Raw genomic sequence first — 26,341 nt, 5'->3', positions numbered from 1 at the left:
GGGCTCGGAAGATTTTATACTTCTTCTACACTTCTGTTCATCAATTCTTTACTAGTTATGATTAATAAACTACATCTTGTTTATTAATTACTGGTCCAGATTACGGTTAATAACAAGAACTTGATCTTGGTTGTCTGCTTCCGCTACACATATATGCCTGTTTTCCATAAGACCCTTCGTAAACGGCACAACCGATGATCTATAGCCTTTATTATAGAAACTATATGGTAATCAAGAATGAATCTTTTTCTCGAAGGATCAGAAAAAAAGGGTCTGGATCTCCTGTGGGAATGATTTTGAACAACTCAAAAAAGCTCGTTCTCGCTTGCTGAAAGTAGAAACCGAAGCCGAGCAGTTTCGAGTGAATAGATACTCCGAGATGAACAAGAAAAGTTGAATTTGTCTGCACCCTGAGTTGTTGATACAATAGTCAGGAAAATTAATACATTATTGAGGATAAAGAAATCCGATTTTCTCATGTGTACATGGAAGGAACGAAGTCACTCGACCAAAACAAGGTCTGGGTTCAGCCGAACCCGTAAGCCATGCTCTAGCTCCACCCTGATGATGACATGAAGTTCTAATTCGTGGAATATGAATAACGTAATATTGCGGAAAAAAAAATGTGTCGGATTGGAGCAGAGAATATAGATAATTCATATCGCGTTCTCAGCTAGTTTTGGATTGAACTGTAGTTTACTTGAATGTGTTTCCCGATGTTGGGATGTTATTTTTTGATTTCTCTGTTTGGATAATCTATGACTTGCTTAACTGTTTGATTTTTCTGGAAAAAAAAGATACAATAGTTAAATGGTGATTACTAACTATTTGTGTCCTGTTCTAATCCTAGTGTTTAAGCTGAGATTATTATTATTTTTTGATTGATTATTTTGACTGATGGATCAATACTCCATGAAATTTTGTCCTTGAGTGATGGCAAAGTTCAAAAGTTGATTCCTTTTCTCTTTTAAATTATTGAAGTGGATTTTCTCTGAGTTGGGTTTTGCTATGGTGGAATGTTTGTAGGGGGAGCATAGTGGGATGCTGCATATTGTGAAGGATTGTTGCTGTGACAACAAGACCGTGAATTATCTTAACAAGGAAGTACTACATCCATTGCTCCAACAACTTGTTAAAAGACCTTTTTTTCAGATATTTCAAGGTATGCATTTTAATCATGTATCATGGAAAATATTTAGGCCCCGTTTGTCCATAGATACCAAAAAAAAAAATCATTTTTTTTTTTGGAATTTTGGAGTTGGAGTTGGAGTTGTGTTTGGCCATAGTTTTTGAAATTGTAGTTTTTGGTGAAATGTAGTTGTAAAAAAGTGAATTTTTTTTAACAATTTTTTTTGAATTTTTGGTATTTAATACAACTTCAAGTTGTATTCGGAATTCTCATGGCCAAACGCTGATTCCGGAAAAAAGTGGGAAAAAAAAATCGAAATAAAGTGAATAATTCTTATGGCCAAACGGCTTAGTATGTTAATTTACTTAGTCTGCGAATTAAAACCATTTGAGCTGTTATTTGTAAGTGCTGATATGTTCGTATTAGGTAGAAACTCTGAACTGGTTGTTAGTTCCTGAATCAGACCATCCAGAAGTGATGGTCTCGCTTCTGCTTGGATAGCTTAGTACTTATGATTGTATACTCTGTGGTTTTCCATATCTAAATTTCTTGATGTTTTGGTTTAAAATTATGTTTGCGCACTTGTGAGAGATCTGTTGGATAAAACGGCCCAAAAATATTCTCAACATGATGTGATATTATCCGTTTTGGGCTAATCCCGTACGGTTTTCTTCAAAAGGCCTCACATCATTAAGAGTATCCAACTCCGTATAAGTAGCTCATTTTTCTTTTCAGCTATCAATATGGTACTTTGTTCGCACACCCAACAATCTCCCTCTTGAACTAAGTTCCACGTGGCTCATTATCATACCACGGGTCAGAGATTCAACATGTCCGTGTGTCATCCATATTGTCAGAGTATTTACGGTCACCAAAGCCCAAAGGCTGTGAAATGCGTCTTCAAAGCTACCGGTAAATGTCATAAACCGGCCCATAGACGGACAAAGGCACTAAGCCGGGCCCCACGCCGCACTCCGCCATCTTCATACTCGTCCCGCCAAACCATTGGCTCTGATACCAGTTGTTGGGCTAAAACGGCCCAAAGATACTCTTAACATAATGTGATATTATCCACTTTGGGCCAAGCTCGCGCGGTTTTCCCCAAAATGTTGGGTCCATCCCCTTATTTTGAGGAAGAAAACACCTCCCTTATTTTAGGGAAGAAAACACTTTCTTTGTTTTGAGGAAGAAAACACTTCCCTTGTTTTGAGGAAGAAAACATCTTCCTTGTTTTTGAAAAATTGTCAAGTGCTTGCTTGAGTCACTAATGACATCAATAGGTTCATCTCATACTTACAAATAGGGAAGCTTTCTCATTTGCTAGAGACACTAAAAATTGAAGAAGACAACACATTCCAAAGAGAGAAAAATCTAAGAGAAATACTCTTAGTAAAAGGCTTAAGTAATAGAAGTCTTTAAGAGAATTTTTTAGTAAAAAAATTCTTGAGTGTAATTGGGATTAGGGTTGTGAGGTTGAGTGTTGTAAACACTTGTAATATTTCTTCTTTAATAAGATCTGCAGCAGCAACGTGGACGTAGCTCTCACATTGAGGGTGAACCACTATAAATCTGTGTGTGCTATTTATTCTTCGCTTACATCACGACGTAAGTAGGTTCTGTCTAAGGAGGTTGGTATTTAAGTGGTCCAGCTGTGACCCTCCAATCTTTCCTGGGAACCTGCTTACAAAGGTCGGATTTGGGATTCAAATCCTAACAACTGGTATTAGAGCAACAGGTTGTGTTGTGATTTAGAAACGATGGGAGGCGAAAATGGTACGATGCACGGCATCGGTAAATTCGATGGTACAGATTTTGCGTTCTGGAGAATGCAAATTGAAGATTATTTATATGGCAGAAAGCTTCATAAACCTCTGAGTCCGAAACCAGAGGAGATGAAGCAAGCAGATTGGGATCTCCTCGACAGACAAGTTCTGGGAGTCATTCGGCTGACGCTGTCGAAGAACGTTGCTCACAACGTGGCAAAGGAGAAGACCACCGCAGATATAATGAAGGTATTGTCTGACATGTATGAGAAACCTTCGGCAAATAATAAGGTATTTCTCATGAAGAAACTATTTCATCTAAAGATGATGGAAAATGCTCATATTGCTGCACACGTAAATGAATTCAATACCATTGTAAATCAATTGTCATCGGTAAAAATTGATTTCGATGATGAAGTGCAAGCTCTAATCTTGTTGGCATCCCTACCAAATAGCTGGGAGCCAATGAGAGCAGCGGTTAGTAATTCTGTCGGCAGTGACAAACTAAAGTTCAACGATGTTAGGGATCGTATCCTTGCTGAGGAGGTGCGCAGGACAGATTCTGGAGAGGCATCGACGAGTTCTGCTTTTAATGTTGAAAACAGAAGCAGAAATTATGACAGAAACTACAACCTAAATAGGGGCAGATCGAAGTCAAGGAATGGCAGGGGTCAATCCAGACCAGGACGAACACTTGAGTGTTGGAACTATGGGAAACCAGGTCACCTCAAGAAGAACTGCAGGGCGCCAAAGAAGGAGAACAACAAGGGGGCTGGAATCAACGCTGCTACGGAAGACATTGGCGTTGCGTTGTTGCTATCGGTTGACAGCACCGATAGACTCTTGGGTGCTTGACTCAGGAGCATCCTTTCATACCACCCCACATCATGATATAATGACAAACTACGTGGCTGGGAATCTCGGCAAAGTTTATTTAGCCGATGGAGAGCCGCTAGATGTTGTTGGCACGGGAGACATTAATTTGAAGATGTCAAATGGATCCTCGTGGAAGATTACAAAAGTTAGACATGTTCCAAAGCTGATGCGAAACCTGATCTCAGTAGGTCAGCTTGATGATGAGGGATATGATCTCAACTTTGGTAATGGGTCTTGGAAGGTGGCGAAAGATGCTATGGTAGTTAGCCGAGGAAAGAAGATCTACATGACGACTAGCTGTCGTGATACTATTGCTGTGGTTGACAACACAAAGAAGACAGATTTGTGGCATTGTCGGCTGGGGCATATCAGCCAGAAGGGGATGAAGCTGTTGGTGACAAATGTCTTAATTCCGGAGCTGAAGACGGTGGACCTTCATACGTGTGAGAGCTGCATTCTCGGAAAACAAAAGCGAGTAAGCTTCTCAAATGCAGGCAGGGAGTTGAAGGTCGAGAAGCTGGAATTGGTGCACACAGACGTGTAGGGACCTACCACTGTCCCCTCTCTTCGAGGATCACACTACTACGTGACCTTCATTGATGATTCAACCAGGAAGGTATGGGTTTATTTTATGAAAAATAAATCTGATGTGTTTAGTGTATTCAAAAGATGGAAAACTATGGTCGAGAATGAAACAAACCTCAAGTTGAAGTGTTTGAGGTCCGACAACGGCGGAGAATACACTGATGGTGATTTCAAATGGTACTGTGCCGATAATGGGATCAAGATGATGAAGACTATTCCTGGAACGCCGCAACAAAATGGAATAGCCGAAAGAATGAACCGAACGTTGAACGAGCGTGCTCGGAGTATGAGAATACACTCTGGACTGCCCAAGACATTCTGGGCAGATGCAGTCAATACTGCGACCTTCTTAACTAACCGAGGACCGTCAATTCCCTTGGATTTCAGAATTCCAGAAGAAGTCTGGAGTGGCAAGAAGGTAAATCTTTCATTTCTGAAAGTGTTCGGCTGCTTATCATATGTTCATAATGATGATACGGCTAGAAGCAAGCTTGATCCAAAATCAAAGAAGTGTTACTTTATTGGCTATGGTGACACCGAGCTTGGTTACCGATTTTGGGATAAACAAAATCGGAAGATCATCCGAAGCAGGAATGTTGTCTTCAACGAAGAGGTACTGTACAAAGACAAGTTGCAAAAAAATTCAGAATATCAGGACAAGGAATCGGAAATAGTCGATTTGAGGGACTTCCCGACACCTGAGCCGCAGCTAGGTATAGCCGAGGCAGAGGAACAAACAATCCAAGAAGGTGCTGATGAAAGTGCCGATTCTGAAACAAATAAGCAGACGCCAATCACATAACTATGTAGATCATCCAGGATCAGGAAGCCGATTCACAGGTACTCTCCATCCCTCAACTACATTCTACTCACTGATAGAGGGGAGCCGGAATGTTATGAAGAAGCAATGCAAGTCGATGAATCGACCAAGTGGGAGCTGGCAATGAAAGATGAGATGGATTCACTATCGGAAAATCATACATGGGAGTTAGCTGAGTTTCCAAAGGATAAGAGGGCATTGCAAAACAAATGGGTTTATCGGATAAAGGAAGAACCCAATGGAAGCAAGCGTTATAAAGCAAGGCTGGTTGCAAAGGGATTTCAACAGAAAGAAGGCATCGACTATACGGAGATCTTCTCTCCCGTAGCCAAGATGGTGACTATCAGAACTGTTCTTGGACTGGTAGCAAAGGAAAATCTACATCTGTAACAGATGGACGTGAAAACTGCATTTCTTCACGGTGATCTAGACGAGGAAATCTACATGCGACAGCCAGAGGGATTCAAAGTCAAAGGAAAAGAGAATCTAGTGTGCAAACTTCAAAAGAGTCTGTACGGACTAAAACAGGCTCCAAGACAGTGGTATTTAAAGTTTGACAGCTTTATGAAGAAAGCTGATTTTTCAAGGTGCGAGGCAGATCACTGCTGTTACTTCAAGAAATTTGAAGACTCGTATATGATACTGCTACTCTATGTCGACAACATGCTAATCGTAGGAGAAAACCTACAGGAGATTGATCGGTTGAAAAAAGGGTTATCGGAAGAGTTTGCAATGAAGGATTTGGGAGCTGCAAAGCAAATCCTTGGGATGAGAATCGACCGAAGCAAGGAGGGCATCAAAATCTCACAAGAAGAATATGTGAGGAAAGTTATCAAAAGGTTCAACATGCATGATGCCAAGCCAGTCAGCACTCCTTTGGCTTGACACTTTTGGTTGTCAAAGGATCAGTCGCCGACAACCGAGGATGAGAAGAAGTAGATGGACAAGATACCTTATGCATCTGCAATCGGTAGTCTTATGTATGCAATGATATGTACAAGGCCAGACATTGCACATGCTGTGGGAGTTGTCAGCCGATTTATGAGCAATTCGGGAAAGCAACACTGGGAGGCTGTGAAGTGGATATTCCGATATCTGAAAGGCAGCTCGAGTTTAGCTCTATATTTCCGAAAATCAAAAACAGGATTGCAAGGGTATGTTGATACTGACAACGGTGGTGATGTTGATAGCAAAAAGAGCACATCCGGGTATGTTTACACCTTCGGAGGTACTGCAATCACTACAAGAAATCTGCCTTATTGTGGCGACGAAAGTCGCCACAAAATCCCCAGAAGTCGCCACGAAAAACCTATAGCAGCGACTTTCCTCCGTGGGTAGTAGTTCCATAACTAAAGGGTTGTTGTGACGACATTTGGTAGTCGCCACAATAAGCAGGTATTTGTAGCAACATATATTGCCACAAAAGGTAAGCAAGCATGTCACAAAAAAAATTCTACAACACAGATATTGGCTTGGTCGCCACTGAATAAAAGTTTTAGTGGCGCCTATGTCACCACAATACAAACGAACTATCGGCAGCAACTTTTATCTCGCTACTAAAAAGTGATATTTTGTAGCGACTTTGGTCGCCACAAAACTCAATAGACTATCAATGGCAAGTTTGTCCTCGCTACTAAATATTACTACTAGTAGCGACTCTTGTCGTCACAAACTGAATGTACTATCAGTGGCAGATTTAATCTTGCTACTAAAAAGTTACTTTTAGGAGCGAGGACAGTCGCCACAAAAACTACTAACCTTTGTGGCAACATTTATCTTGCTGCTAAAAAACAACTTTTAGCAACAATAAAAATAGCCAAAAACAATTAAATCATGAAGATTTACTATAGACAATTGAATTGTCTAAAATTAATATACTGCTACTAAAAGTTTTCAATAATAAATAACAAACAACAAAAGCATTCCCAAGCCGAATATTATAAATACTTTCATTACTTAAAAGTCAACTGCATATATATTACGTACATATATATAGTACTTCGGTTCATTGTGTGCATATACATATGATTCAAAAGCAAAAACTTCCATTGTATGCATATTACATATGATCCAAAAGCAAAAACTTCCATTGTATGCATAATATTACATATGATCAAAAACTTTCATTGCACGCCTTGAAGCTCCTCTTTGGGCAGCCCCATTGCTTAAGAACCTTGTCCCTGCTATTAAAAAACAACACGGGATCACTTTGAAAGTTCTCATAATCCAACACTAATAATAAACTAGAGCACATAAGAATCTAAAATTCAATGACATAATAGTTCCAACACTTTATAAAGATAAAGGTTCATACTTCATCTACTTTACCAAAACTGTACCATGTTGCAATTCAGTTCCAAGGAAAGCAAATCCAAGAAATATGTATAAGATAATATGAGCCAAATTGAAAAAGTATTTAGGCCTAACTATAGTGTAACATAATCCCATCAGATACCATCATGGCAATATATTTTTTATCATATCTTTAATATCCATGCAATACTCATCAAAATTTAAAATTTAGTATCAAATATCATGATTGAGTTACAAAATCTAAACCTGCACATATACATCAGTTCCTACTAGCGGTGTACATAGGACGGGTCTATCAGTTCCCAAAATTGCTATGGGATCAAGTTGGTATATATGCTTCTTCTTTCCATCAATTGCTAGAAAATAACCTCAACTAGTAACAATCGCTAGAGAAATTCCACACTTAAATCTAGGGGTGGGTGTTCGGTTCTTCGGTTCGGTTTTCTCACACATCGGTTTGGCTATTTCGGGTTCGGTGTTTTGAACGTGGACACCAAACACCGAACCAAACTAGTTCGGTTCGGTTCTTTCGGTTTCGGTTTTTTGAAGTTTGGTTCGGTTCGGTTTCGATTTTTTCAATTCGGTGTTTTCAATTCAGGCTTTCAGCACCACAGTTTCAGCAGCTGCAGCGCAGCTGAAACTGTGGCAGCAGCAGCACAGTTACTCAGCTGTCTCAGCAGTCAGCATTCATTTTTTAACAAAATGCAGTCATTTCAGTGCAAGAACAACACCAAACTTACTCAAGTTTCAGCCAACATAACACACCAGCAGAACGATCAGAAAGGCTCAGCAGCTATCAAAACAACAACCTTGTCTAGTGTAGTATTTGTTTAAACACAGAAGTATTGATCAGGTATAGTAACCTGTTCATTTTTATGCAATGACTTAAGCCAACAGAGCCTAGCTGCAGCTCAATCACACACACGCGTGAGAGTCTGCATGGCATATGTCTGTTCTTTGAACCAAAGCTGCAACTCAATCACACAAAGTGTGAGAGTCAGCTTCCATCATGGCATAGGAATGCTCTTTAAAGAAGGCAGCAAACTGATGATCAGCAACACATTCAAAATGAACCAGATTATCCTAGGAAAACAGCAACCACAAACAACATCTATGTATAGCCTTGGGATGGGGTTACAAATGCCAGAATCAGTCATGCCTCAAGATGCAGTAGCATCAGCAGTTATGTATAGCAAAGAACACCTTTTCTCCTGGTGCAGCCAAGCATGAAGCCACAAATTGGCTCAAAATGCCACAAAGATGGCTCAGAACATAGCTAATATCTTCTTTCTTCATAAATTCAGTTATTAGCTGTTTCCAGTTAAATCCAACCCATTCCAAGAGCATTAGAGACAAATTAGAATATGGAAAAACTACAAACTACATTACCGAAGACTGCAAACCAGCAATTTGTTTATGCAGTAACAGCTGGTGTTTATGCAAAAAAAAAAAAAAAAAAAAAAAAAAAAAAAACACCTATGATAGAGGCTGGTTGTGTCAAAGGGTGTGCAGGCCTGGAGGTTGGACTAATAGAGGACTGGTTGTGTTGCAAGGATTTTTGTAACAGGTAGGGGAGTTAGAATAAGGCAGCAGCAGCAGGTTCTACTAATGCTGGCCTCTATCAGACAAGCATCAGAGGAGCAGCCTGGTGCTGGCACTTTGTAGCCTTGGTTGTTGCTGTTGGTACACAAGGTGTTTGCCACAAGGTGTGCATAAAGGCAGCATTTTGTTGCTGCTGGTGTAAAAAAAAAAAAACGAAACACAGGAAAAACTGCTCCCTCTTTTAATAAACCAACACATTAAACGATCGGAAAGGACAAGAAGAAGGAACGTTACTTCTAAAATCAGCAACTTGAAATTGTAACAGAACTTTAGTAGCAGCGAAATACAAAATCTGCTAGAAAATCAGATTTAGAGGAACTAGCCAACAACTTATATGGATCAAGACACAAAATAATTTTCAAAAGTAAGAAAGAAGAATTGTCAAGAGCAAGTACCTGTAGAATTCTAGTCATGAAAGCAGCCATTTGGTCTTGGATCATCTTGTCAAATTCTCCTCTCATGTGTGCACGCTCCTCTTCCAATATTTTTTGCAAATCTTCTTCCATCTCTCTTTTTAAGTCGATAGCCATCTGTTCATTTTCTTCTTGCAACTTTCGGTTCAGTTTTTCTTGGAACTTCCGGTCCATATCAGCTTGCATCTCTTGACGCATAATTTCCATCGCAGAAGACACGCTAGCTTCTATGTTTTCCTGCTGCATTTGAGTCTTTCTGGGAGGCTTCTTTCCATATCCAAAACCACGAACATAGCCTGATCTCTGACCAAGAATGGATGAATACATCTCTTCTCTAGTCATGGGATGCTCAACCTCTTCAGATTGTTGTTCAACAACAAGTTGCTGAAGCTGGCCCTACATTTACACCAAGACATAATCATTTACACCAAGACATAATAAACATATGAAAGTAGCAAGTAATATGATGGAAAGATAATAAGGCAGTGATTTTAGGGAGTTACATGAATTTGTTGGGATTTTTAATCCAACCACACCCGTTCTCCGTTAACATTCTTATGTGTATGTTGGATCTCCCACACTTTATCTGGTGTGTCCTTTTCTCCAGAAACCGGATCTCTCTACAATATAGTTTTATAGGGAAAATTTATAAGCAGATAAATATATAAATAACAAAGCATTATATGTTATAATAGGGGAACAATAGTATTTTCACCGTAGATTCTTCTACTTCTGCAAAAGACCTTGTACCACAAGCATGCTTAGTTATTTGCTTTTCCCTATTTCTTTTGTTTCTCTCACTAACAACCAGCAATAAGTCAAGAGTTCAGGATAACTTTATTCAAAGAGTAAACACACTTTGTATTTACTAACTTCCAAAATACTGGTTATTAAGTTACCTTGAATTCCTCACTTCCAAAATACTTTACTAGGTATTTCCAGTCCTCCAACTGAACATCCTCAGGTCGATGAGACAATCTTTCTTCATCAGTAGAATAACGGAGGTAATCAGTGTGCAATCGAGCTTTCCATGCTCTAAAAAGCCTTTGCATACTACTTATCACAAAGCCTTGCAACTTATGCTCTCGCAGCCCGCCACAAACTTCAAATTTGTTCTGAACATATTGTAACATTATATTTGATATAATAATCATATGAATAAATCATGAATCTAAAGGAAATATAATATTGACAGTAATTTGTTACCTTGACCTGTAACCACATTGCTTCTCCGTATTTCAAAACAATCTTTTGCCATTTTCCCTCTCGGAACGAGATATAGGTCCTCATGATCAAACCAGAGTAATTAACAATATCTCTAGCCCCGGAACCCACAGCTCTATCAATGTCATCTGGAATCATTATTGTGATTTTTCCTCTATACTTAGTTTTTATATCTACTGTTTTAGATTTATATTTTCCCCTTCCTCTCTTTTTATTGATGCGAGAAACTGCAAAGCAAAAACATATATATCATCACTACTGATTTTAATATATATCAGCTACAAAGAGTCTTAACTAACAAAGAGAGTGAATTTATCCGGCAGCTCTGGCCGGAATTTCAATAGATATGGGGGAATATAAGATTTTCTACAATGCAGATTTTAAATCATATGACATTACAGGGAGACATTCAGGTTCTGAAGTATGGTTCGACTGGTTCAAGCGTAGCAGACATTTAATGAGAAAAGTTACTATTAGCATTAGTGTCATGAAATGGTTGGTGGTTGCCTTCAATACGACATTAGAAGAAAAGAGAAAGATAGTAAAGAGATGGCATACGAAGGAAGAACCTTGACACTCGAAGTTAGACTTAGCACATATTTAGTTAATAACCGATTTTAACGAGACACTCGAAGAGGAAGGACTTCTACTAATCCCAGATCAAAACCAATCCCCGGCCTTGAAATTCCTAATAGACCTGCAGGACAACGACCTGAAACTGCTCCTCAACCTGAACCAAATAATCTTCATAATCATGGAGGACTTGGTCATATGGGAGGATTGGGAGGATTTTTTTCCCACAGCAACTGCAAGATTCGGTTACTCAGCTTCCAGTTTCATGGATTTCCTAGTCCGACAGCGTATCCTACCACATCAAATTACCCATTTGGATATACTCCTGCATATCACGGGCCACATGTTCGTAATGCTCAAGACACAGCCCAAGTACAAGCAGATAGCAATCTCAAGTTTATGTTCTTACTTGTTGGTTTTCTTGTGCTCATTTATTTGTTGGGCTAAAGAATGGATTCAGTCTTGGCCTGATGCTAATGTGGCTGTCAGATTTTGTCCATGTGTATATGTCAACTCTGCACTCACTTTGAAGTTTCTTCTATCTTTGGTGATCTGTAGATGCTGGTACTTTGTTAATTTAATGTAACCAGTTTATTTTTCTGTGAAATATGTACATTTTGAATACTTAATTTGGTTCTAGCTCGTTTCTGCATTCCCTTTGGGTAAGTAAACCAAATAACACATGCTCTTGATGGCTTGTAATGCTTTTCAGTTATGTGCTATTGGATCCAAGAAATGAGGACAGAAAAATAAAGGTTCACGACAAGATGTTCCGAATTCAGACGAAAGGTAAAAGGTTGACAGTTAAGAATCCAAAGAATGCTCTGCTGGTCTCAGAGAAACCTTATTTAAAACACAAACCATGAAAATTTACCAAGTCATTCTCAAAATAAACGGTTTCTTTAATCTTAGAAAGATTTTTCTCTCCAAGCAAACCAAGTTCTTAGGCAAAGATTGTAACATTATCAATTTAAGAAACAAATCAAACAAAAATGAACAACCCCACCTTAGAGCGACCAAATTTACGTCTACATTCATATCCAAGAATCACCATGAAAAAAGAATCCCATAGAGCAACAAAACAATTCAAGATCAGAAAATTTAACGGATAATTCTGAGAAGAAATAAGCATTTGAAAAGGATCAGGAAAATAAGTCTACCCCATAATAATTGTTATGTGATGATGAATGTCTTTGTTCATGGGAAAATATAAAACCTTGAGAGAAACCACGCATGTATGTATGTGTCTTAAACCCCCAGTTCTTTATACAGTTACTGGCTCTAACGGTTAAAGCCCGTAGATGCATTTGCCATTAATCAAAGGTCATTCTCCAAGCCCCCTCTACCCTAAATGAGGATTTACAGTAGGTCATTCTCCTTTTACGAGGGACTATAACAGAGAACTAACCTGCAGCATTTTCAGCCTCTGGAGAGGGGCATGCATTTTCTTCTAGATTCCTTGATGATTGTGTCTCTGGAGATGTTCTTTGGAGAGGGTTACATGATATTTGTCCGGACTGTAGAGTTCCTTGACTTGGGTTACTTGATTGTCCTATCTCCAAAGGTACCTCATTAATCCCTATTGATTGTATTTGTGGTTGAGACGTCGTTCCAGAATTTCCACGTCCTCGAAAATTTCCACGTCCACAGCCTGTCCCGCTTTTACCTCGTCCAGTTCCTCTCATTTCCTGCAACATCAGATTAAAAAAGGATAAGTATCATAATCAGAAATTAAAGATGATAAAATATATATTTATATGTTGGAGAAAATATCAATTCATTAAGCAAAATATTAAATCAATCATTTATAAAAATGTGAGACATTTTGCTCACAACTGTACCTTTATTGATGAAAATGTTAACAGTAAACCACTAGTTTTACTTAAACACTGATTCTATCTATAAAGAGAACTAATAAGAACAAAAATACAGAGAACTTCTATAAAAGTAAAGCTACAAACATCTTGGTTTTTAGTTTCATGTCAGCCTAATAAGAACAAAAATACAGAGAACTTCTCAAAACAAGATGTAGTCATCTATATCATCAGTTTTTGCTTCTTTATCTTCAAGAGGATGTATCACTATCCTCTCCATCATTATCATCAAGTAACTCTTCTTCGTCTTCTTCATTCTCGGATACATCTATATCATTGTCATTAATGAAATCATCTTCCTCATTTCCTTGGTCATTGGTACGCAAAACAGTTTGTGGTTCAATATCATCCCTATGTAAAGACACCTCAATCTCAGTTTGTTGGTCATTGGTACGCAAAATATTACATTCAACTTCCTCTTGTTGATAAACTTCTTCGTTAAGTAATGCTTCATCTTCAACTTCAGGAATATTGAAAAGGTCGCGAGGATTTGTCTTTACAACAACAAGCCAATCTTTATTGACCATGTCATTCAAGTAAAAGACTTGCTCGGACTGAGACACCAACACAAATGGCTCATTTGTATTCAAGGCACAATGAGTATTCACACTTGTAAAGCCATATTTGTCAATTTTATATCCTCTTCCTAGGCGAGCCACATCCCACCAATGACACTTGAATAGGTAAACTTTCCTGTTCCCCACATAAGACAACTCATAAATGTCCTCTAATACACCATAATACTCCTTATTAGGGTCTGAATCATCTCCTCTAACAAGAACTCCACTGTTTTGTGTTTTTCTCACAAGCTCTTTTGTTTGAAATCTAAATCCATTCACCATAAATGTTGAATATCGATGAACCAATGGGTCAGGACTGACAGCTAAGCTTATGAGATCATCATTTACGCATCCTTGTGCAGATAACACAAATATCTACAGAAACAAACAACACTATTATGACCTATATAACACTTTGGGATAATTACACTAATAGTAAAAGTGTCATTTAAGTAAACACCTACACGTGCACGAAACCAATCAAGAAACTCATTGTTATGCATCCTATGAGCTCTCATTGATCCTTGACTTTCAATCTCTCCCGTGTATTCCCTACATTTTGTGTTAATGAAGATTAATTGAATTGTCTCAATGTGAAATTATCTTGGAATAAATAAGAGACTTACTCCAAGAATTGTGACACCTCTTCACAATTTTGAAGCACATACATGCATGCTTGGTTGAACTCATCATGAGGTAGCTTCTTGCTATCTGTAGCAGCACCTTTTGGTTGCCCACTATTTTTAAAGATGGACATCTCACCCTTTCACCTAGATCCATCGTCATTTCTAGTTGGTTTATTGAACTTGGTTGAGATATTCTTTAAATATCGTGAGCAAAACGTGAGGCTTTCCTCTGCCAAATAACCTTCTGCAATTGAACCTTCTGGACGACCTAGGTTGCGTACATATGACTTAAGTGTTCGCAAATACCTATATATAGATTACTGATTAATATAATTGTAGAATATGATATTCTAAATATGTGGCATTTATATTATAGAAAGACACGTTACCTCTCAATAGGGTACATATCCCGATATTGAACTGGTCCACCAAGCTTTGCCTCTCTTGCCAAGTGAATTGTCAAATGAATCATGACATCAAAGAACGCCGGAAGAAAAACCATTTGAAGTTTGCATAATATGATAGGACTTTCAGCCTCTAGGATATCAAGATCTTCAATTGTCAAGCACTTAGAGTATAGATTCTTGAAAAATTTGGCTAAGGCAATAATTGGTTCACAGACTTCCTTAGGCAACAAACCACGTATAGCTACTGGAAACATGTCTTGTAATAATACATGATGATCATGACACTTCAATCCATGTATCTTTTTCTCAAGTATGTTAACACACCTTGAAATGTTTGATGAAAAGGCATCTGGAACCTTCAAATTAGCTAAGAAATCACATACCTTCAACTTCTCTTGTAGGGACAATGCATAGCATGCCGCCGGTAACAAAATATTGTCCCCATCCTCAATTGGATGCAATCCTTGCCTGATTCCAAGGTCCACCAAATCATATCTACTTTTCAACGTGTCCTTTGTCTTTCCAACAATATTCATCACAGTTGATAAAATATTATCGGACACATTTCTTTCTATATGCATCACATCAATGTTATGTCGCAACATAAGATTCTTCCAATAAGGCAATTGAAAAAAGATACTCTTCTTCCTCCAATTGTAAGCATTGTTAGAAACATTACGCTTTCGCTTTTGCACTTTACCATAAGTCACATTGCCCAAATCTTGTAATTGCATAAGTGCTTCATCACCTGTTAAAGGGCTAGGTGCAGCCCCCATTTCCACTTTCCCATCAAATAACACCATGTTTCTACGCCATGGATGGTTTATGGGAAGGAAGCGACGATGACCCATATAACATAACTTATTACGTAAGGAAACTGATTGTGTGTCTTTATGGCAACAAGGGCATGCAAGCTTGCCTTTGGTTGACCATCCTGAAAGGTTCCCATATGCAGGAAAGTCATTAATCGTCCACAGGAGAGCCACACGCATAAGAAAATTAGATTTTAAGTGTGCATCATAAGTCTCCACCCCGTCCCATAGTTCTTTCAACTCTTCAATCATTGGTTGTAAGTATACATCAATATCATTGCCTGGACACTTAGGGCCTGGAATAAGAAGTGTCATCATGAAATATGGATTTTTCATGCAATCCCATGGTGGCAAATTATATGTAACTAGTACGACAGGCCAAATACTATGATTGGAACTCATATTCCCATAAGGTTGGAACCCATCACTTGCTAAACCTAATCTAACATTTCTTAACTCAGTTGAAAAAGTAGGATGACGCTCATTGAAAGATTTCCATTCTATTGAGTCGGATGGATGCCGCAAGACACCATCATCAATATTTTCTTCCTTGTGCCACCTCATCTTCTTTGCCGTCTCTTTTGCCATGTATAATCGCTGAAGCCTTGGTTTGATTGGAAAATGTCGCAATACTTTATGAGCTACTTTCTTGCCTTTGTGTCCTTCTGACTTCCATCTAGACTTACCACACTTCGGACATGATTGGGCATTGACATAATCGTGCCAATATAAAATACAATCATTCTGACATGCATCTATTTTGGTGTACCCCAAGCCTAGGTCACGAAGAACTTTCTTCGCTTCATAAAAAGATTTGGGTACAAATGACCCCTCAGGAAGAACTTCTTTAAAGAAGCTCAACAACTCATCCATTGATTTGTTGCTCCAATGGTTAAGACACTTCAAGTGAAGTAATTTAACAACAAAAGACAACTTTGAGACTTTTGTGCAACCAGGATAAAGTTCTGTCTGAGCATTTTCTAACAATTTGTAGAACTTTGTTGCATGCATATTTGGCTCTTCATTGCCCTCAGAAGAATTAGTATTATCCTCCACATTCATATATCCGCAAGCATCGTGAATCATTTCAGTAATGTTATCCTCTTCAATGCTATCATCTTCGACTTCATCATCAACTCTAACTAACACTTCTCCATGCAAGTCCCACACTTTATAAGAATCCCAGAAGCCCTTGTTCAACAAGTCTCCTCTTACATTAATCCTTAGCTTGAACACGGTGTTCATACACCCTTTACAAGGACATCGAATAATAGTGCTCACCCCGGGTTGACTGAATGCCCAATTAAGAAAGCTTTCTACTCCATCTCTGTACCTTTGGTCAACTCTATTGCTAATATTCAACCAACTTTTATCCATTTCCTATTTTTCAACAAAAAAAGGAATAAATTAATTAATTAGATTTTTCATAATGATAAACAGTGGAAAAGTCTAAGAAGAGGCCTATGCAAAGGCGTCAGCATGAATAAGTCAATATAAACTTCATATTTAAAAAATTAATATATTCATAACTAAAACATACTCTACTTTATATGAGAGGTGCATTCCAATTATCAGAAGAATAATTGTGATTAATATAATTTACGAGGAATATGATCAATAAATCATGCAGTAGACAATATACAGCAACCACTAGTATAACTCCAAGTGCAGCTAATGTTTTCTTTAAAGGACAACAACATGTACCAAACATGGTGGCCATTTAAACCACAGGTATGGCAAGCCTATCGAATGTAGTATCTATTCTTTTTACAGAACAAAACCAGCAGGCAGCTAATTCCCCCTTAAAGTGTAGCATTTGTTTTTATCAAAGTAGCAATAGTTCATAGCAAACAACAAAGAGCCACAGTTCATAGTAGACTAGCTGAACCTTTCAAAAATGCACAAGTTATTATGCTCAAATGGAAATTAAAATGCAGCAAGAATCTCCAGGTTCAGCAGTTGACAACAGTAGCAGCAAGGCAAAAGCTATGCAAGTGATAATCTTATCCCAAACAAGTGTCAACAATACAGTTTGGAAGCATATATGCAGGCTATGGGGAGAGTTCTCAGAAAATCATCACATTTTGGCAGGCAATGGTCAGCGAATCAAGTTCTGGAAGGACAAATAGCTGGGAAACTCAACCTTAAGACATGACTATCCTGCTATTTTTCAGATTGCTTGTCATCCTGACTCTACCATCACTCAAAACAAGATTGGGCACATCTGGAACATCACACTGAGGGGAATCTTCAAGACTGGGAGGTTGAAGATCTAGTCAGGCTTCTAGCCACATTGAACGACATCCTACTAATTAATGAGCATATCACAGACAAGTTCAAATGGGGAGGTGCAGGTGATGGCAGATACACTGTGAGGAAAGGATATAAAATGATTATGGAACAAAATGGAATTACTGATTTCTGGCCTTGGAAACTAATCTGGAAAACCAAACTGCCCCCCAGGGTCATCTGTTTTAGCTGGACTGCTCTTTATGAGGCATGCTTGACCCTGGACAACCTTATGAAAAGGGGAATTCATATGGCTAATAGATGTTACATGTGTCACGGGAAGGCAGAAACCAACAACCATATGTTTCTGTATTGTAGATTTACATTATATTTTTATAACATGTTCTATTCACTTTTTGGAATCAGTTGGGTTATGCCTCGCACCATCAAGAATGCTATCGAGTGCTGGAGCAGCTGGAGGGTTGATAACACCATCAAGAACATTTGGAGAATGATACCTGCTGCAATTTTTTGGAGCATATGGAAGGAGAGGAATAGAAGATGCTTTGATGGATTATCAACCCCAACACCAACCTTGAAAGCAAACTGTCTTTTGTATTTATTTAGTTGGGCAAATGTCTCCCCTGTAGATTCACATGAAAACTTTTTGGACTTTGTTAGCTCACTGTATTTAAGATAGTTGTTTTGACTGTAGAAAGCTAACAAGGTGATTTTTGCTTTTGAAGCTACTAGGTAGCTCTAACTTTACCTATAATTTGCATCTTTTTGATGCCTGATGCTAATGATAACAATTATTTCATCAAAAAAAAAAGTGTCAACAATAGAGGACTTGCCCAGCTTGCTTGTAACAAAAAACATGGCAGCAGTTAGAATCTCAGAGTGCAGCACCTGTTTAATAACAGTTTCAGGATCCTAGGTGCAACCATCTAATTGCAGCAGTTCAGAGCAACATGACAGCAGGCAGGGTGATGGAAAAAGTTTTTGAGTAAGAAAGACAATGCAGAACTACTTTGATCAGGACTTGGATATCATCACAAGTAAACACACAAAGAGGCAGTTTCTTAGAGAAAAAACAAACTTTCAAACGAGATACATGTTTTATCTTTTCAAGCCTCATGCCAACAGTATCTACCAGTATTCAAAGTGAAATTATGCAAACACAGTTGGTCTTCTACAACTAGGAGGGCTTTTAAATTTGTTCACTAAATGCAAAAGGAAAATGCTTATACCAAATCTTATTACCTCCAAGGAAATGACCAAATCAGATTCGCTTAGATCTCACTAAAAAGTGTTCTTTAGGACATGCTAAATTCTATCTCTAAAAACCAAAACCGTTGTTTCGAGCTTGTTTAATGTACAAGAAGAATCGGAAATCAATACTTAGTTTTTGAACAAAATCACGGCATTACTTCAGCGTATACAACATTTAATAAACTGTCAACCGCAAACTCATCTGATGCACCACAAATCGAGTTATAACGTTCATATTATCTAATAAGCTGTGAGAATGAGATTATTTGATCTTTCAGATCATGTAAAAGTATCAGTACATTGTTTAAACATCAGGGAGTCTCTTGACAAGGCAGTATCACATGAATACAGCCTTTTCGAAACTCAATACGATTTAATCAAAAACTAGTTTGCTGCATATGCAACTTCGGGATATTTGAAAATATAAATAAGGACATTAACTACTTTATCAACATTTTAAAATGAAGGGGAAATGCAACAATTCGTGTTTGCCTTCATATTTACTAACTTACACATACACACACAAAAAATCCAAAGAGTAGAGTATATTGGGCTGAAGTAAATAAAGAAGCAAAGAAAACTACCTTTACCAATCTCTCTTTTAAGAAAGAAAAGTACATGTTCTGCATATTAAATACTTCAATAAATTTCTTATAACTCAATACTTGAAAACCAATAGAATACATCTTCAAAGCTAAAAACCCAGATAAATTTAATCTAAAAGAAGCTCTTTTCTCTGCATAAATCACTACATTCAAAATACCCAATGTAATATGAACATCCAATCACAATAATAACATCAAAAGGCCTAGAATTTCAAAAAGAAACTTCCAGCTTACCCATTGAAAGAGATAACTCAAAAATGACTGTCAAGATCGAGAATCGACAAAATATGAAAAATAAAAATAGGGATAAACATGAATGGTACCTTCAAAACTTTGAACAACTTCAAAACTCCAAACAACTTCAAACACTTGCAGCTTCAAACTTCTAACTTTGAACTTTCTTCCGATTTAGATAACTCGATTCCTATAGATTTTCGAATGGGTTAAAGAAATGGAGGTGAAATTTGCCAAAAATATGTACCATCGAAAAGGAATTTGAGCACGTACCTGATGGAGTCACAATTTTTACTTAGGGCTTTTGGGTCTCTAAAATATGGTCACATTTTGTGGTATTAGCATACAGATTTAAGAGATTTGAGCGAATCGAGTAGTGAAAATTTGAAGAATTTTCAACTGAGAAGGAGAAAAATGTTGTACAGATGGAGGAATAAACAAGAAAGACGACTGAGCTGCTACTTTCTACTTTTATCTTTGTTTCTATTTTAAAATTAAATTAGACTATTTGCAGCGACCAGGTCGCCACAAAATATATTCAGGGGCGACTATTTACGAGTCGCCACTAAAAATATGGAGGCAAAATTTTGATATTAGCGGGAATGAAAAATTATAGAATTAGTGACAACTATTAATGGCGACCTATTATAGCTCGCCACTAAATATTTAGCCTCTGCAGCAACATTATTTGTTGCCACTGAATATGTAACTATTGTGGCAGCTAATACTGTCGCCACTATATGTCGCCACAATAAATCTTGTTTCTTGTAGTGAATCTCTTGGGTTTCAAAGTTGCAAAAGATAGTAGCTCTCTCTAGTTGTGAGGCTGAGTACGTTGCTGTGACGGAGGCCACAAAGGAAATGATGTGGCTACAATCTTTTCTGCGAGAATTGGATCAGGACCACGAGGGAAGTGTGTTATATTGTGATAGCCAAAGTGCCATTCATTTGGCAAAGAACCCGGTCTACCATGCTCGAACGAAGCACATACAACTCCGGTACCATTTCGTTAGATCAGCTTTGGAAGATAGAGCGCTAGTGCTTGAGAAGATCGCAGGGAGTCAAAATCCAGCAGACATGCTGACAAAGGCAGTGACGATAGACAAACTGAAGCTATGCTCAACTTCAGTTGGCCTGCATGAAGTATGAAACTAGGAAAGAGCTGCTGCATCGATCAAAGTGTGAAGACAAATTAAAATTAGTCTTCAAGTGGGAGATTTGTTGGGTCCATCCCCTTATTTTGAGGAAGAAAACACCTCCCTTATTTTAGGGAAGAAAACACTTCCCTTGTTTTGAGGAAGAAAACATCTTCCTTGTCTTTGGAAAATTGTCAAGTGCTTGCTTGAGTCACTAATGACATCAATAGGTTCATCTCACACCTATAAATAGGGAAGCTTTCTCATTTGCTAGAGACACCAAAAATTGAAAAAGACAACACATCCCAAAGAGAGAAAAATCTAAGAGAAATACTCTTAGTGAAAGGCTTAAGTAAGAGAAGTCTTTAAGAGAATTTTTTAGTAAAAAAATTCTTGAGTGTAATTGGGATTGAGGTTGATTGTTGTAAACACTTGTAATATTTCTTCTTTAATAAGATCTGCAGCAGCAACGTGGACGTAGCTCTCACATTGAGGGTGAACCACTATAAATCTGTGTGTGCTATTTATTCTTCGCTTACATCACGACGTAAGTAGGTTCTGTATAAGGAGGTTGGTATTTAAGTGGTCCAGCTGTGACCCTCCAATCTTTCCTGGGAACCTGCTTACAACGGTCGGATTTGGGATTCAAATCCTAACACAAAAGGCCTCACATCATTATGAGTATCCAATTCCTTATAAAGCACTAAAGGCCTCACATCATAGACGGCTAAAGGCACTAAGCCGGGCCCCACGCCACACTCCGCCATCTTTGATATTGTCCGCTTTGGGCCAAGCCCGCACGGTTTTCTCCAAAAGGCCTCACATCATTAAGAGTATCCAACTCCTTATAAGTAGCTCCTTTTCTTTTCAGCTATCAATATGGTACTTTGTTGGCACACCCAATAAGATCAGTGTTCTTTTTATCTTGACATCAACAACATTTAAGTATTTGATAGTCCTCGACTGTTACTGGTGAAGTAATGACAAGGCGTGGTTGACTTTTAAAGTTTCAATTAACAGCCCTTAATGCTGAATTCACTAACAACAAGTACTATGTATCACGTCCAAAATTTTCATGCTCGTACTGAAACGTTTGTGCATCCTCATCCAGGAACTGTCAGCCTTATCGAGGAGAAACCCTTCTGTTAAAATTATATAGACTCTTCCTACAAGATTTATTCCATGAAAGTCTGTGAATTTGCAAGCTACTTTCTTTTTTGGTTGGAACAGGAAGGATTGAAGTTTTTCTTGAATAAGGCCATGGAGAAGCCATCTTAGCGTGGAGCTTTATCCATGGCAAATATATATAGAGATTAAACTAGTTCATCATCCCCAAAGTTTCTTCGAAGCCATCCCCCTCTTGTTTCAAGCTCATTGGATGTATGCTCAATTAAATCTTGTTAAAACTTCTAAGTGTTAGCTGGCTGAAATCGGGCAGGAACACTCCACTTGGTCCACTATGGTTTAAGGCTGCAACCTTAAGTATTACAGGTGCTCTGTAGTACAGACATTCTAGGGGTTCAGGATGTTCCTGTCATCTTGGATTCTGACACATTGGGCACTCGGGGAAGATGTGTTGACATGTATCTGGGACTAAATTGGTTACTTCAATTTATTTCATTCTTTAGCCACTGGAAACACTTGTATTGGGTATCCTCAGTGTAAATGAATCTGAGACTTTTTATCTTTCTAGACACTTCTTCTTTCGTACCTGGAGAGAGGAAGGAGGCAGTATAATTTTGTGCATTTTTGTCTCTGGTCATAAGTTTATAAGTTTTAAACTTTCATCTTTCGTCTTATGTACATTTTCTCTAATTACGTGGACTTGTTTTCCTGTCTTTGATTTTTCTTTTCCTTTGTTTCTTTGGCTTTCAAATCCATAGTGACCCCTTTAGGATCATATTTACTACACATTTATCCTCTTTAGTAAGGAAAGAATCTCGAATCCAAATGTTTTGAGGAAATCTTTTCTTTCAGCTATGAAGGACAGCTTTTATTATTATCACATAGAAGTCAGAGGCGAAAGTCTTAGTTCTTGAATCCTCAGATATGGTTTTCTAAACGCCAACTTTCAACTTTATATGTTTGATTCAATTTATAATTGGATGAAATATGCTTCAGCTTCAAAGAAGAATTAATGCAGCCTACTGTTTGAGCTGTCATCACTTTTTTCTTTTCTATTTTATAGCTTCTCATGATGCACTACTGATATTTTTGGATGTGCTTACTTTCCACTGCTGATCCAGTTCCTTTTTTTTCCTACCATGTTTTACATTTGCAGGTTAAATTGTGGTGTGATTGTCCATTCTGGCCAGATGATGGCATGTGCCGTTTATGAGACTGCAGTGTATGTGAATGCCCAGAGAATGAATTTCCAGAGCCATTTAAGGAGCAAAGTCATCGACATTCTTCAAGTAATCTAGTCTGTCTAGAAGAAAACCCTGAGGGAGCTGTTGATCGTACGATAGACTCCAAAGGATTCAAAGGCTGGGTGGAAGTGGACAACTCATGGACGAATGCTGATGAGGCAGATAATGGTTATTCACTTTCTACTGTTATATATAATTCTGACCACCCAAAAGGGAGAAAAAGAAAAGAGGAAAAGAGACCAGCAGAAAGAAAAATGATAAAGGACACTGATTGTATAATTGCTTGACTCGCTATTGTAGAGTACTTTTTAAGAATATTTTCTCTTTATTTTTTTGCTGCATTGAAGACCACTCCTCTGCATAGTGTAGCAAATTTACAAGCCTCCTTGCAATTCAATCAGGCACGGGTCCGTGCTCACTGCTTTGCAGCAGAGTAACCAATTTTTTCTGCCGTGCATCTTTTCCCTTCTTAAATCTCTTTTTGTATTTCTTTAACAAATTAAATAGTATCTGCATCAACAGAAATATTAGCGAATATATTTTCTGAAATTGGGAAGGATTGATAGTGTTTTCTTACTTTCAGCTGAAATGACATATGTTAATCTCCAATTGAACCCTGAACGCTACACTGGATACAGTGGTCCATCTGCTAGAAGAATATGGGATGCTGTTTATATAGAAAACTGTCCTAAATGTAAGCTGGTTAATTCACTTATCTTTATCTCGTAGCTTCTTCTTTCTTTCAGTAGGGAACTGTTCGGCTTCTCTATCTCTGCTTCGTTCTAATCATTTTACATCAGCTTCTGAAGTTTCTAATATCTGTGATATGTTCTGTGGATCCATCTGGAGAGATTTGCCCAGAGAAAAGAATATTGTATAAATTAATATCTGGCCTGCACTCCTCAATTTCTATTCCCATAGCAGCTGATTACTTGCTTGATGAAGCATCAAACATGGTACTAGGACCTTGACCCTTCCACTTATTTTCCATCATGGCTTTTGTATCTAGGAAGTTTAATATTGTGCAACAATCTTGTCCAAGAGTTTGTTTCTTTTGTGAATATGGAAAATGTTAAATTCTGTCAAAGCTATAATTGTGCGTGGCATTTGACTCGATGTGAGGGAATGAAAAATCATAAGCTGTAAGAACCACTTCTTTCTTGTTTGTAAACACTTACTATCATAGAAAAGCCATGCTGAAATTATCTTTACTTTTCTATTTTTCATAGAAAAGCCATGCTGAAATTATCTTGACCTTCTCCCCCGCTCCCCCCCCCCCCCCCCCCCCCCCCCCAAATTTTAAACAAAAAAAAAAAAAAAGGAATGCTCGGAAATATGACTAATTCCAAGTGCTGGAGTTTTGGCATCATATTTACAGGAAACTTTTGTTACCTGGAGTCAAGATGGATTTTCATTCTCTTAAGCACTGTAGAACAAATCAGACCATCCTGTCAAATGACTGGCTGTTGAAGAAATGATCACAAGTCTCTTCACATGTTTATAGCCAATAGTTATTTCTTCCTGAGATCACACAATAGCAGCATCCTTGAGAAATGATAATGGTCTCTGACACTATTTACTGTTTTCTTCTGGCTTTGCATGATTTCACTGGGAACAGAATCTTACTGTGATGTATGACCGTGATTTACAATTCCCAGACCGTGTCGACAACCTATACTTCACTTTCCTGCTTGTGCTCCGTGCTGTTACCAAAGTGAGTATTTTAATCGATATGCTTGCTTGACCCCCACCCACCCCCCTAGTGGTGGAGGAGCAGCAAGAGAAGTGGTGCTCGTACTCTCCAAAAATGTTGTTGCACCCGTGTCAAATCCCTCTAAAAATGCACTTCTTTTGGATAATCAGCTATGCACCCGTCAACATTTTTGAAGAGTCAGATAGCTGATTTAAATACTTTTGCAGGCAGCGGACTACTTGGACGAGGCTTCATATGATACTGGAAACCCTGAGGACGACCTGGAAACACAATCTTGGATGAAGCAATTGGTTTACGATCCGAAACTGCAAGTTGCATGTCCTAAACCTTTTAAAGAGGCGAGGTTATGGAAAGGTCAAGGCGAGCCCAACCTGATGCAGCAAATTCAAAAGCAGTTCAGAAATATCAGGTCCTCTATCGATATCCCGGCTAATTGATACTTCTCCAGAATAGAATTCTTCTATTCATGTTTCAAAATATTGCACCTCGAGAAATCCTTTACCTTTTTTTCCTCCCTCACTTTGGATCTTAATGGTTCTCCTCTTTTATTGCACTGATATTAAGGGCAAATACAACGAAGAAAATCCAGTTATTAATCTTCTAACTTTTTCTCATCTGTTATTGTTGAATTAGTATTATCTGCTTGTGAGCATGATCATACATGTTACTTGACTCAAGTTTGTTGGGAATGCAGTTTTCCTTCTGGATAAATTAGCTACCTTGATGAGCAACTGTACTAGTATCTTCTGCTTGGATATCGAGGTGTTATACCATCTATTAATATACTCTTAAAGGTATCTGACCAAAAATGTAGTGCATTGATGGACTGCATTGGATGCGAAAAATGTCGTCTTTGAGGAAAGCTTCAGGTTCTTGGTCTTGGTACTGCATTAAAGATACTATTCTTCGTCAATGGTCAAGAACGTTTAGGTGAAACTCATATAAGTCTTCTGCAGATGAATGACACTCATTAGCCTTATCTAAAACAAGTTTCAGTTTATTCTGTTTGATATGAGTTAATGACCAAAGTTTGTACCTTCCTTACAGATATTTTCCGTAATATGGGTACTTTTGTTTCCATTCATATAGGTTTTTGGTTGTGGTTATAAATGTGTATACCTTAAATGTTTTTAGAAGTGCAAAATGAAAAAGAAAGAGATCTAGATTTTTGGCATGTGTTTTTTGCATTTTCTTCATAGCTTGTT

General features: G+C 38.1%; 1 pseudogene; it reads left to right on the top strand.

Moving 5' to 3' along the window:
• Window positions 1–485: 485 nt before the first annotated feature.
• LOC132612069 (endoplasmic reticulum oxidoreductin-1-like) lies at window positions 486–26,171 on the top strand (annotated as a pseudogene).
• Window positions 26,172–26,341: the final 170 nt, after the last annotated feature.

The sequence above is a fragment of the Lycium barbarum genome, chromosome 9 (genome assembly GCF_019175385.1).
Source record: "Lycium barbarum isolate Lr01 chromosome 9, ASM1917538v2, whole genome shotgun sequence".
Lineage (NCBI taxonomy): Eukaryota > Viridiplantae > Streptophyta > Magnoliopsida > Solanales > Solanaceae > Lycium > Lycium barbarum.
The sequence above is the reverse complement of the archived record's forward strand: the minus strand, read 5'-3'. Positions and strand labels throughout refer to the sequence as shown.